This window comes from Lissotriton helveticus, chromosome 7 (assembly GCF_964261635.1).
Source record: "Lissotriton helveticus chromosome 7, aLisHel1.1, whole genome shotgun sequence".
NCBI lineage: Eukaryota > Metazoa > Chordata > Amphibia > Caudata > Salamandridae > Lissotriton > Lissotriton helveticus.
In genome coordinates this window covers 1006446922-1006462212 of record NC_136068.1, presented here as the reverse complement: position 1 = coordinate 1006462212, position 15291 = coordinate 1006446922, and the positions used below count along the sequence as shown (strand labels likewise).

Sequence of the window (15291 nt, the reverse complement as noted above, 5' to 3'; positions counted from 1 at the left end):
AGTGCCTTATCAATTTTCAATTTTGCAAAGACTTCATCCGAATTAGAATAATGGTATTCTAATTTACCCGTTTGATAAAACAGGCTTGCAAACACACTACATGTGATTCCATATGTAAGTGGAAGGTGGTGATATGTCACCCCCTCGGAAACAGATGCAGGTAACTTTACACACACATAGCAGTCACTAGCATCAATTGTCCTGACATACTCAGACAATAATCTTGGAAACATATTTTTGGTGAAATCACTAATAGAACTATCCCCTGATGTATTTCTGGCCTATATACATGTTGCTTGTTAGACTTTGATTCCACATTTTGTTCTCCTGAACTCACATTATGTTTTAACTTCACTAAGTTATCCTGGAAAGGAATGACAATAGCAAAAATTATCCATATCAATATTAGTAATCCAGTACATATTAGACATGATCTACACCATTTTCTAAAGATAGAACATTTTGTTTTATGCTCATTGTTAACCATTTTTTTTACACAGCGAGTTTTGCTAACAGTTTTTCTTCGACCTTGTGTCACCTATAAGCTTTAATTTTCTAACAAGTTTTCTTCGACCTTGTGTCACCTACTTTATTTTTCACTTACAATGCCTTCTCTTCTAACGAATTTCTGGTATTACCATTACCTTATCTTTTAATACATTTCCACTTTTCTCTGTGCTTCAGTTTCTTTACTCACTTTTCTCATTTGTCTTTGTGCAGTTCAGATTCTCTTGACTGCTGTTAACTTCTTCAATTGGAGGTAGTAATATATAGGTCCATTCAGGTGATTTGTACTTTTGATTTGGTCTTCTCACTCTTTTTGGCCTCTGGACAACTTCTATTCTTTTTCACAATGATTCTCTGACTGGTTATTTCATTGACCTGTTCCTCTTGTTTTCTTTCTTTATTAACCAGTTTAAATCTCAGTCCATCATTTCCTTTAGGCCAATTATCTCCTTTGCACAATCTTTTTGTCTTAGGCTCCGTGGTGTTATGTTCCACTCTCCAAGCCCTTTTCCTTGAACTCTTTCTTAATGGAGTTTCGTCTTCACTGTCGTCAGTTTCACTTTCAGTATCCTCGACAGTTTCATTTACAACAAACTTTATGTCTTTTCCTTTTTCAGAGTCAGTTTCCTCTTTTGACAGTTCTTTCACTCTGTTAGGAACATCTCCATAGCTGGTTCTTGGAATCTCATCCTTATCGTGAGTTTTTCCTTCTTTTCCAGTGTCTGGATTTTCTTCCCTGCTTCCAGAGCTTTCAGTATGTTCTTGATCACCAGTTTTATCTTTGCTTTGCTCAGTGTCCTTACTGGTGTTATTCTCTACCAATTCTCGATCTTCAGATTGATCTTCAGAATTCGGTAATGAGGTACTGGGTTTTTAAGAACCGGCACAGAACCGGTAACCCAGCGGTGCCAGGGGATCAACACCCAGAGACCTCGGGTTCTCCTGAGTCAGACCGACAGAAACTTCAGAGTCTTCCAGGTGAAGTCAAAGATTAGTTTATTGGCTGCAACCAAGGTGACAGGGTCCTAGAAGTACGATACAAGTATATTCAGGAGACTGCACACTTTCACAAAGTCAGGCTTCTCTTCTTATACCTAATATTCAGCCTTGAGCAAAACATTCCTTGGATTCGTGGTATTTCATTTATGGTTACTGATTACAAAAGAAAAGCAGAGTCATGATGACATGTACATATTTCACGTCGTGCTGCTCACAACAAATCATCCGGCAAGACCCAACATTTCATCAGATATCGCTGGACCCCTAATAAGAATGGTCACCTCCCCATCATAAAGCAAGTGAGGAAAGGAGTGGAGAAAGATGTGAGCGAGATATGGCAGGTGTGCGCGCTGAAATGGTTTTATGGCTGGTTGAGCCTAGATGCTATCTTGCTCGGCCACTGGGAGGGAACTGACCTAACGAGTTCGGCCTGGGGCAATGGTTCCAACTTGTACTGGGGTCAGAGAGAAGTCGATTAAGGAGTATGTGTCCTTGTGGAATCAAATTCAACTGGATTAAGGCCTATGTAGAGGGCAACATGTAGCTAAGGGTTTAGAAGGTAAATGACGATTTCGAGGTGAAATCGTCACTCGAATATGCCGAAAATACATGTACTTGATGTACTCGTCATTCTCGGTCTTTTGATACCAAATTCGTCCTATTTCGACGAAGTTTTTATTCTCGAGTCCAGTACTATTATATGAATCCAGATTTTTCAGAACCACAGACCCTCCTTTTGCCCTTACATAGGCAATTAATCTATCCTCATGTTAATCCGAGTCCAGCTCTATATTCCTAAAGTCATTGAGATGTTGCTGCAACATCATTCTAGTGCTGAGCTCATGTCTTGACACAGGCTTCCTTACACATGATGTAACACAGAGGCTACATATTGCAGGAGCACACTGTATGCATAGACAGAACAGGAAAAGAATGGCTAAGACCACCCCAATGACCATCAGAATTCTCCATCCCCAGGCAGATATCAGTCCCCAGAACCATCCCATTAATGACCAATCTCCTTTATCCACATGAATATATTCGGAAATCTTATGTAGTTTGGAGATGGCCCCGTACACTGTTGGAGCATTATCTGGAATAAAAATGCAACAACTGGACTGGATCAATTTGCATACTCCACCTCGGTCCGCAAGTATTACATCCAAAGCGACCCGGTTCTGAAGGGTCATCAGTCGATCCGACTGGAGCTCAGCAGTCAGGTTACTAAGGGCACCAGCAGTTTCAATCACGGTGTATTCAACTACCCTTGTCAATTGCCTTATGTTTCTGCTGTTAACCATGGCTCCCCAGAACGGCAGAACACCCATTGCAAAGCCACCAAATTCTTGACCTGCAGTGTCTTCTTTACTCAAAACACCTCTAACTACCCTTGTCCGATGGTAATCCGCCGCTGCTGTGTAGGTGGGAGGTAACAGGAATGAAACAAAACATGAGCCCGAGAAGTCAGGAGGCAACCATGTATAGGCTCTATCATGGCAGATGAAATAAGTACCCTTAGCGGCTAAAAAGGCAGGGGAAGTCTGAGATCCAAAAACGTACATTTCTGTACAGACACTCTTCCCTAGCTGAGCTCTGGGATTCTTACCAATACCTTGCAGACACAGGTGACCTTGATGGGGTACGATCCAGATAGGGGACGATCTCTTGGCTTGCTGTTTCTCACTTAATGTAGTGCCATATCCGGTCACATTCCAACCTACATATGCAAGTATCTCATCATCCGGGGTATCTTCGTAAGAAGTTACTTCCTTGATCATGTCAACTATACCCTTGACTAGGGCGCTAGTCTTGAGGTTGTCTTTTACAGAACGTAGGGGTTGGATTTCTCGTGCATATATGAACATTGTCCTATATGCCCATACTGACCTATTGCGACTGAATGGCAGGACCAAATAGGGGATACCTCTATCCGTGGTGTGGGGCATGAGACCACACACCCAACAGTTGGTTGTGTTCATTACAAGTTGGTGTTGGTGTAATAGCTGAACGAAGGAGTTATTAATGAACTCTAATCTCCTATTTGATTCGTGGTCAGGCAAAGAGTGGAAAGAATGAGAGGAAACAGTAGGGGGAGGTATGGGTGATGTAGTGGGCGTGAATGTCACATGAAAAGAGAATAAAACATAGCTTATCAAAAAGACCATTACGCTAAATAGCATAAAAATACACATTATTATAAAAATTCTCTTCCTCATTGTTTTCAAAAGTCTCTGCTTAAAGTTCATTTGTTTGGCAGTTCTCTCCACATCAGGAAACTCCATCCTCTCTAAGGTGCTGCCCGCGGTGGTAGGTTGTTTCTGCTAAAGGATGCTTCCGTCAGTCTAGGGTGGCTCCCTTGGACCAACTGGAACCAGCGACCTATCGTCGTCAGCTGCACCCAAAAGTCTTTAATCAACCGCGACCCTAGCAGCGGAACCCGGATGGCGGTTCAAGAAAAACAAAAATAAGCAAGTTACCTAGATGGGAGAATCTGCACTTTCAAAAATAGGATTTGGGGAAAGAAAAACAAAACTTTTTATTAGTCCACAGGTTCTTTCTCTCGAATCATAAAATAAATCACTTTTACTTTAGTCTGTTTTTCTTGGTCGCAAATTGTAGCGTCTTTTCCCGGGTACTGTCTGGTCCAGAAATAGTAGCTCAGGTTCCACAGAGTTCAATTGTTCTGATGGCGGCGTAGTTTCTTGAAAAATGTTCCCACTTTCGCAATCAGGATTAGCTTCTTTCACACGTTCATCAGTTGTGCGCTCTGAGTCAGTGCCTCCTTTTCGGACCCATTGGTCATGTGGCAGAGGGAAGGGTATCTTCTTACAATGGATCCCGTGGACCCAATTGGCCTTCCCCTCCACCCTAACGGTCGACCTTGTAGACAGGAGGACGAGGTGAGGCCCGGTCCATCTGGGCTGGTCGTTTCTTGTCCTCCGGAAATTGCGGACCAACACCCAGGAACCGGGGTCAATGGAGTGACCCGGTGTCTCAGAGACCGGAGGCAAGGTGTTGTGGACCTGTTGATATAAAACACGCAATTTAGCCGTCAATTCATACAAATAGTCAAGCAAAATGGGGTGTTGCAGCTCGCTAAACTTCGTGGGCCTAGGCACTCCCCATATGTTGGCTGGGCGACCAAAGATTATCTCATAGGGGCTGAGTTTCATTCGCGAATGCACAGTCATTCTGGTGGATAGGAGTGCTAAGGGTAGAGCGTCAGGCCATTTAAGACCTGTGCTCGCTTGGATTTTGGCCAATTTAAGTTTAAGCGTGCCATTGTAACATTCCACTAATCCAGCTGATTGGGGGTGATTTGCAGCGTGGAACTTCCGCCTAATGCCTAGCCCTTCACACACTCTTTTCATCACACAACCCACAAATTCACTTCCGTTGTCCGACCAGACCATTCTAGGCATTCCGAACCTGGGGAAGAACTCTTTCACAAGGGCTTTCGCTGTGGACAAGGCAGTATTGTCCCTTAGGGGATAGGCTTCTACCCATCTTGAGAAGGCACAAACAACCACGAGCACATATTTTAAGTTGTTGCACCTCTCCATGTGTATGAAATCTAGCTGCAAAACCTCGAACGGATACGTAGGAGGTGCAAAATGACCAGCTGGAGTTGGGGTTCCCCTACCAGGATTGTGCTTCAGACATACCATGCAATTCTTGACAACATTCTCTGCACACTTGGGAATCCCTGAATTCTTCCATACTGGGGCCAACAACTCGCAAATCCCTTTCGCGCTGATATGGGCCATCCCATGAGCCATTGTAACCACTGCAGGCACATATGCATCGGGTAACAACCATCTCTGTTGCTTTGTCGATTCAATCCAACAACCATTTGCATCCATTCTCCCTGTACTTTCTCTCCACATGCTTAACTCTTTCTCCGTGGCCTCAGCTTGGATGGACTTCACACTTTCTATCGTGTCTTCACATATTCCAACATCACCAGTCCATCTTTCTGGGCTCGCAACATACATTCGGCTCATCATATTCTTTGCAGTATCCTTAGCAGTTTCATCAGCAAATGCATTTCCACGACCAACATCATCAATCACTTTCTTGTGTGCACTACATTTCACAATCGCTACTTTCAGGGGCAACGTCAGTGATTCAAGAAGCTCATTCACCAACTGACCATGCTGAATCTTAGTTCCATGCGAAGTCAGGAACCCACGTTCTCTCCACAATCGTCCAAAACTGTGAGCCACTCCAAAAGCATACTGACTGTCGGTATAGACAGTCACTTTCATTCCTTTGGATAACACACATGCTCTCGTCAATGCCACGAGTTCAGCGGCTTGAGCTGAACCATGTGGTATTCGCGCAGTTTCAACGATCGTGTGCAAAGTTGTGACAGCATATGCTGTAGTCACGTTACCATTTGGGAGTTTAAAGCATGAACCATCCACCCATAATGTACCATCACTTTCAGCAAGAGGAGTGTCGAATAAATCAATTCTCCCTCTCGTCTCTTCCTCTGTTCTGAGGAAACAATCATGCTGTTCTGAAACATCCGATTCCTCAGCAATTGGTAACAATGTGGCTATGTTCAAGGTACTGCACCTTTTGATGTGCACATGGCTCGCTAGTAGCGTCAATTCATAACTGGACAATCGTGCACTAGTTAAATGCTGTGTCTTGGTCCTATTTAACAATGTGTCTACTGCATGCGGGACCATCACGATTAGTGTATTATTCATTACTAGACCAGCAGACTGTCGAATGGAAACAGCTGCTGCTGCTGTGGCCCTTAAACAACTTGGCAATGCTCGTGCTACCGGATCCAAAGTTGACGAAAAATAGGCGCATGGCCGCTGTCTATCTCCGTATAACCGAGTCAGCACGGTCAATGCACAGCCCTCCTTCTCGTGGACATATAATGTGAAAGGCTTACTGTAGTTGGGGTTACCTAACACAGGGGCCGAACATAATGCTGTGCGTAATTCGAGAAAACTTTTCTGACACTCATCAGACCAAGGAATGGGATTGGGTGTATTTGTACACGTTAGTGCCAATAAGGGTTTGGCTAATAACGAAAAATTTGGAATCCACTGTCTACAGTACGATGTAATGCCCAAGAAAGCACGCACTTCTCTCTGTGTCCTTGGCACACTCAATTTCGCTATTGCCTGAATTCTTTCTGGGGTCAGTTTCCTTCCCTCCTTCGATAAGAGATGACCTAAGTAGGTCACTTCTTGTCGACAATATTGGAGCTTGGAAAGTGACACCTTGTGATGTAAATCACATAGATGGCGCAGTAATGTCAACGTGGCCATTTTACATATTTTCTCAGTATCCGCAGCTATGAGCAAATCGTCCACGTACTGTACGAGAGTGGAACCTTTGGGCAAAACCATTGCGTCAAGCTGACTTTTCAGAGCTTGACTGTATATTGAGGGGCTTTCACAGTAGCCTTGAGGGGCGCGTTTAAAGCGGAAACTGCGACCACCTAAACTAAAGGAAAAAATATCCCTGCTTTCCTCAGCAATCGGGATACTGAAGAAAGCATTCTTCAGGTCAATCACCGAAAACCAGGATGCAGAGGCTGGAATCATAGTCAATAATGTTGTAATGTCGGGGACAACTGGGAATTGTGGCACCACTATCTTATTTACTTCTCTAAGATCAATCACGAATCTATACACAGGTGGCTGAGAAGGGTCAGTTCGTTTTAAAACAGGCAGAACAGGACTATTGCAAACATTGCCTCGTGTTTCTTCAATTACGTCTTTTTCAATCAATTCGTAAACAATCGCTAGCAAAGCTTTTTCACCCTCATTGGATATTCTGTATTGGGGAATTCGTGGCATTTTGACATTCGGTTTCAATGTTACAATATACGGTGGAATTTCTAAAAGACCTACATCATTCGGACCAGTAGCCCAAAGAATATCTGGAAGAAGTGCCAATTCTGCTGGAAGCGTATTTCTCGACAAATACATGGGAGAAACCACTTTCTTACCTAAAGTCAGTTGTACTCCTGAGGGAGAACAGTACAAAGTCGCATACAATCTTTTTAGCAAATCTAATCCTAGCAAATTTTCACCACAACCTGTTGTCAAAATAAGGGGTGCTTCGAATTCACAAGGACCAACAGAAAGAGATAAAGGGTCAGAAATCGGATTTCTAACCGGGGCGCCAGAAAAACCTACGGAAACGTTCATTTCGCCAGACAAAGGTGCGCCAGGGAGTTTGGAGTGCATAATAGAACTCTTTGTAGCACCAGTATCCAACAGAAAAGGTTCTGACACACCCGATGTAATCACCTCAACGTAAGGTCCACTCTGATCTACTGGAACTGAAACAACTCCCTCTCCTTGTCTAAGGCTGTCCTAGCAATCATTATTCTCCCACTGCTCATTTTCTGTGTAATACTCATCAACGTAGTATTGAGCTGTCCTGTCAGATACGTTATTTTGCTGGTCAAACCTGTTCATAGAGTTTTGTGGTGGAAGGGGACGTGCGTCCTGAGGGGCGTTTCCACGCCCTCTACCTCTAGGCGCTTGCTGACTACCACGACCTCTTACGCCAGAAAATCCATTCGCACGTTGTGGCAGGGCAGGACAGTCATATTTGTAATGACCCTCTTGTTTGCAGTATAAACACTGGTTGGGACCTACGCGGTTTTGATTGTAATTGAATCTTTGCAAGTTTCTCTGAGGCTGCTGAAAAGTGTTCTGGTAGTGATTCGGACCATTATTATTTTTATTACCACCACCACGTGGCGGATAGGCTTGCTGTAGCAAAACCTTCGTTTTGAGTTCTCTAGTTTTCTTCTCTACTTTATCTTTCTCATCTTTGTCTCTATTCTCGTAGTACTGTGCGGTAGCTAATATCTGGGCTGAAGATGAGACTGCCCAAGAACTTTCCGAATCTTTCAATTTTCTACACAAGTCTGGAAGTAGATTGTGCACAAATTTATCGACAAACAATCTCTGACCACCTTCTGTGGTCATGTCTTGACCGCTGTGGTCAATGAATGTTTCTTCAAATCTGGTGAAGAAATCTGAAACAGTTTCTTCTTTCTTTTGCTTGCATGCAGATAACTTATCCCAATTTACGCGTATTGCAGGCATTATCGTTTTCATGTAATCTACTATTCTACCAGGTAGTTCCGCTATCAGAGGCTCAGGCTTGGCACCACCAACTTGTCGTGCATCTGCAGCAGTAATATTAGCCCACGTGTCACCTAATTCCTGGTCATGATCTACATGGCGAATTTTTCCCCATAAGGGCTGTGGAACAACGTTCCCGAATAACATATCGATATCGGCCAAATTCATTATACATGACCCAGCAGTTTGCGACAATTCTTTATAGTACCCTGCAGGATTTTTACGCGGATCTGGTAGTGTTTGTTTGAGTGCTAAAACTTCAGCTCGCTTCCATGGAACATGTACCCATACGCGGTGAAAGTGTGGCAGGACAGGTGGGACAGCTGTCGCGTCACCCTCTCTCCATTGTGGGGGAACTTCTCTCATAGGGTATTGTCGTGCCTTTTTCCTACTAGATGCACTAGATTCCGATGGTGACCCAGAACTACTTCCCTTACTTCGATATGATAATAGCATTTCAACTGCTTTTTCCACATCGGGACCTACAATCATACCCTCTCCAAACTTAAATCGCACACGACACATCTCTAACGGGATGCATTCTTGATCATTGTCTTCTAAATCCTCGCCAAGAAAGACACACATTTGTTCGAATACATATCTCTGTGTCGCTGTTTCCCATTGATGGAAAACTTCCATGACAGACTGTAAGTCATATCTTGCAGTGTCCAGGACCCATTTCCGAGCTAAACTATTCAGGGAATCTCTCTCTTGATAATCAGGCAGTTGACTTCGCAACTGTCTTCTACTTATGTTAGGGGTCGTAGCAGGCGACCCGAAAAGGGGTAAAAGAAGATTAGTAACAGTGCTGGCCATTTTCTGCCGAAGGGAAGGTGAAACGGAAGGACAAACAGATGAAACAACGGGGTGAGATAAGGCGGGGGTAGAGATGGCAGAAGAGGTATGAGGAATAATAGATGTGGTACTAGGCAAAATCATAGAGGGGACATTAGGAGATGTAGAAAGCACTGTAGGCAAAATCGTAGAAAACGCAGGAGAAACAGAAGTGGTCGGTGGGCCTGGAGGAGGCTGCACCGAAGAAGTAGGAGCCAGCTGAAGAACAGCTGGTGAGTGCTGTGGAAGAGCCAGAGGCGCAGCTTGTGCAACTAAAGGTTGTGGGGGTGCTGTAGCATTCTGCGCATAGGGGGGTGGCGAAGTTAATAATTGCGACATTAATTGGTCTTTTTCACGCTCTTTTGCTGTCCCTTGCTGAAGAGACGGCAAAACTGGATAACACTTATCTATTGCCATTTTACGTTGCCTGTGCAACTGCTCATTTATCTGCTCTTCCTCATTATCTTTAAACTGCACGGCAGCTTGTATTACTGAAAGTCCCCCTTCTCTCTTATTTTTCTTAGCTAATTTAATTTCTTTTTGTTTGGCTTCTTTGCGCCATAAGCGGAAAGAGTCAAACATCGCCGGCCGGGCTTTCTTTTTGAAGAGTTTAACTTCAAGGTTGTCTAAGATTTCAGAATCAAAGCTACCATATTGGGGCCATTTTAAAACACCATCTTTCCTAGTGTATTTAATCCATACCTCGTTGTAAACGATGGGGCCTACCCCATGTTTAACGTACAGCTCGTAAGTCGGAGTTCCAACTGGAGGAACCGGACATGAGTCCTCCAATCGGGAGTCCCTATTATTACTACCAAGACAAAACCAATTCCCGAGTCTAAGACTAGGCATCCTCGCTCTCTAGTCTAGTTCCAAAACTTCAAAGGATTTATCGATTACGATATTTCTCGTGAATACACGAGTCCTTCGGTTATGGTGCTTGCAAGTACCAATAAAAACCTTTATGTATCTCCAAGATACCACAAAGTAAGTCCAACTAAGGACTGGGAGACGCTCCACTTATACTTAACTGAAAAATATCGATTGCTTTACCAGAAGACTCGTCTCAACGTTTCGCTCTACCGAAAATTTCAAGGGTCCAACATCAGGGCGATAGCCAGGGCAGCAGTCCTTGTAGCCGTCGGGAAGCGGGGAACCTCGCAGTAAAGACCTTCGGACCACGTCGACATGCAGGGGTCGATGAGGTGGTGGGCCCTCCTCCGGAATTTCCACACGAAGCTCCTCACGATCTTCAGGCTGATTGGTACCACTGGAATCGCCCCAAACGCTGGGCGCCAAATGAGGTACTGGGTTTTTAAGAACCGGCACAGAACCGGTAACCCAGCGGTGCCAGGGGATCAACACCCAGAGACCTCGGGTTCTCCTGAGTCAGACCGACAGAAACTTCAGAGTCTTCCAGGTGAAGTCAAAGATTAGTTTATTGGCTGCAACCAAGGTGACAGGGTCCTAGAAGTACGATACAAGTATATTCAGGAGACTGCACACTTTCACAAAGTCAGGCTTCTCTTCTTATACCTAATATTCAGCCTTGAGCAAAACATTCCTTGGATTCGTGGTATTTCATTTATGGTTACTGATTACAAAAGAAAAGCAGAGTCATGATGACATGTACATATTTCACGTCGTGCTGCTCACAACAAATCATCCGGCAAGACCCAACATTTCATCAGATATCGCTGGACCCCTAATAAGAATGGTCACCTCCCCATCATAAAGCAAGTGAGGAAAGGAGTGGAGAAAGATGTGAGCGAGATATGGCAGGTGTGCGCGCTGAAATGGTTTTATGGCTGGTTGAGCCTAGATGCTATCTTGCTCGGCCACTGGGAGGGAACTGACCTAACGAGTTCGGCCTGGGGCAATGGTTCCAACTTGTACTGGGGTCAGAGAGAAGTCGATTAAGGAGTATGTGTCCTTGTGGAATCAAATTCAACTGGATTAAGGCCTATGTAGAGGGCAACATGTAGCTAAGGGTTTAGAAGGTAAATGACGATTTCGAGGTGAAATCGTCACTCGAATATGCCGAAAATACATGTACTTGATGTACTCGTCATTCTCGGTCTTTTGATACCAAATTCGTCCTATTTCGACGAAGTTTTTATTCTCGAGTCCAGTACTATTATATGAATCCAGATTTTTCAGAACCACAGTACTTCAATAATTTCTCCTCCTTCTCCTTCTCCTTCAGACGCAGAGCTAGCATCTGCTACTTCCAGATATCGACCTTCCTATCGATATTCAGTATCTGGGCCTTTCTCTGGTTCACCTTCAGATTTAGAACCAGTTGTGCTTTCACCTTCTTCGTTTGGATTTTCAGGTTCAGGCACACAGATATTATGGCTTGCGTGTACCCATCTCTTCACTCCGGCACACTTAACTGCAGTGGTGCTAATCAATATGACCTGTCTCGGTCTCTGCCAGCGAGGCACCAAACAGTTTCTTCTGTGGTGTACCTTTATACGTACACAGTCTCCAGGAACTAGGTCGTGAGCTGGACTTTTCTCTTTGGTGTTTGTTTCCGTTTCCGCCTGATGGAACACAGAAGTCACCATGTCAGACAGGTTTTCTGCAATAATCCAGTATGATGTCATCATTTATTGTCAACAACTTATCAGCTGGTACAAATGGCTGTCTCATCACCCTTCCCATTAAGATTTCATGTGGTCTCAATCCAGTTTTTCTGTCAGGTATGTTTCTTAAGGTCATCAAAACAAATGGCAAGGCATCTGGCCACTTCAGTCCTGTTGCCAAGCACATTTTAGCAATCCTGTTATTAATAGTTCCATTTAGCTGTTCAACTACTCCTGAAGCCTCAGGTCTGTGAGCACAATGCAGTTTCTGACGAAGGTCCAGTGCTTCACATACCATTTGCATGAGTTCATTTTGGAAATGTGGGCCATGATCAGTCTCGATCGTCACTGGGAAACCGAACATAGGGATGATTTCACGCAGAAGTAATTTTGCAACAGTTAACCCATCGTTCCTCCTTGTGGGGAAAGCTTCTACCCATCGGGAGAACAAACAGATCACCAAAACATATCTAAATCTGTTACATGGCGGAAGCTCGATGAAATCCAATTGCATTCGTGTAAATGGACCTCCCTCCCGTCCTATGGTTCCCAAACGCACAATGGTTCTTCTGTTTGGATTAAACTGCTGGCATACAAGGCACCTCTGGCATAAGCTCTCAGCAATCATTCTGAACTTTGGATTGTACCACGTCTGTCTAAATAGACGAAGCATGGCATCTCTTCCAATATGAGCTTGACCATGGTACATTCGGTTTTTAAGTTATAACAAGGGAACCCAATGGATACCTACGGACCATGGGCGGACAATCTATTCTAGAAAACAAAGGTCCTAAGGTTAGTTTGATTACACATGCAATGAAGTTATAGTCTTGAATCAGTACTATATCTGATTTTCCAGTACCCAGCCGGGTCAGGAAATTGTATTCAATGTTTTTACCGAGTTATAGGTGACCACGAGGAGGGTCAAATACAAACATTTGATAGGGTACAAGCCTGTACCTATCCAGGAATAAGCAGTCGAACAGTTTAGAGGAAAGATAGAGGTCAAAGGAAACAGACAATATCAGGCAAAAAAAGACATGGGAGCCAACTGTCTCTTGCTATTAGAATAAATGGTGAAGCAAGTTTAGACACACAATCTCTGTAAAAAATAGTCTCAATGGATATATTACAGAATTGTTTAGACGGTCGACATTTCGGTCCCCTGGCTCCTAATGAACCGGGACCATCATCAGGACTTTACAATTAGTTGCCTGTTTTAGATATCAAAGCTCCTGTAGGGAAAAAAACAGGGGAAAAGAGAAAGCAATATCAAAATTAACGAACAGAATTCATAAATACAAAAACGTACTTCATGCGTCATGCCCATTTCATAGTTTACCACATTCTTCACACCAGGGCTATGTACAGCAAAAGTGACAGCCTCATGAACACTACAGGTCGTGTGTGTATTCGTTACATAGAGTGACAGGCATTGTGATGGCTATTTTGTTCTGCGGAGCCCGTAGGAGCTGCATAGTGATTGGTGCAGAATTGTGAAGTGGCAAATACCGGTATTGTCCAGATAGTAAGGCCGTATTCGGCAGCTAATTGCAATTACATTTATTCTCAGTTGATTCTTGGAGGCGGCCGAGTGCTCGTGAAGTGAGCTACATCATGGCTAATGCACACGAGTGGCGCTATTGTCGCTGTGCTCGTAATGAAAAAATGTGAGGGAATGAGCAGCTGACCTGGAAGGTTCCAGGATCATGCAACAAGTGAATCTAGGTAATGGTGGGATTGTTCCTCGTATTGCGACCTTGGTCTGCGGTGAATAACCCTAAGAAAATAAACAAGTTGTGTTATTGCCGAAGCAGGGCTTGCTGTTGTGAACGGGCGGTGCCAAGGCTAGGAAATTACCTCTCGTTGCCGTGTTTAGACATGGGTGAGGGTCGAGGACATTTAGATCCTTATCAAGTTGCCCTCCCGGTCAGGGTTACGGAGCAGAGTGCTCACGTTAAGTGGAATGCCAGAGTTGGGCGGTTTTTCTTCAGGGGATACTGAAAATTAATAATAAGAGGAATCAGGGGAGGCAACTTGGGAGCGTGGGATCGAGCAGTGTCGTTTTGCATTTACCCAAGCGCTTACCTGGTATCGCTTTACATTCAACGGTAGTGCTCCACAATCGGGCAGGGTACCGGGCGTCGAGGGACTCAGTGGTCAAGGATATCGACAGCACGGAAATCCGTTCAAGGCTGTCCAAGACGCCGGAAGCTTATGTCGGAATGGTAGCCTGTAGATAGCGTGAAGGGACTAACGTGTGTGAGCCATGGCGGCCATATTGGAACGGGGTCGTGATGTGAACAGGGCCATGCATTATAAAAAACCGATAGTGATGGACAATGTGCTCTGTGGACTGCTGGAGGGCAGGGGGTGCATCGTGGTAGTCGAGGTCATGCTTATGAGTTACCCAGTGAGGCATTTAACAACAACAGCTGAGTATTCTTAAAATACTGTATACGGTTAAAAACATTCGGCATTAATAAGACACCATAGTCCAACATTGATCATTGCTCAGAATTACAGTGGAGCTTTTGATTATGCCAGTTACGTGTCCTTTTCAGATGGATCAAGGTGGGAAGAAGACAAATCAAAGCAGACCAGCCCAGTCCTCAGTGCGATTTAGCCCATTCTGAATTGAGTCCAGCAGAATTATGCATCTCAGTTCCTCCTTATTCAGTAACTGCGCCATATTTCCACCTCTCGGTGGCAATTTCAGGACTTTCAGTACTGTCCAATGGATATCTTCTTCGTTGTGATTGGCATGGGTGAAGTGTTCCACTAATGGGGCATTGGGGGTCTGACACCAAATGCGGCTTCTGTGCTGGCAAATGCGTGTCTTGACTTTCTGTGATGTTTGCCCAACATAGATTTTTCTGCATGGGCACTGGATCAGATATATAACGTTACTCGTATTACAGTTGGAAAGTGTGTTGCTTTTGAAGTCACGTTGTTAAAAATCATACATTTGCCCTCAATAGTCAAATCACATACGCTGCAACCGCCACATTTCACATGTCCAACAATGGGGGACAGACCCCATACAGCTTCAAGTGTGGAAGGATGAGAAGGGCTAGGAAGAGCTGCCCGGACCAAGTGATCCTTTAAATTCTTGCTTTTTTTTAAAGCGAACAAGGGTCGTTCTATTTCCACAATCCCTGCGCTAATAATTGGCCAATGGTGGAGAATCATTTTCCTAATCTGATTTTACAATGGGGAAAAAGTGGTTA

The 15291-nt window shown here is 44.2% G+C and overlaps 1 long non-coding RNA gene across 1 annotated transcript in view; it reads left to right on the top strand.

Annotated features, from left to right (window-relative positions):
• The window catches only part of LOC144767182 (uncharacterized), a 269664-nt gene that overhangs the window by 130768 nt on the left and 123605 nt on the right, over positions 1-15291 (top strand). The window lies entirely within an intron of this gene.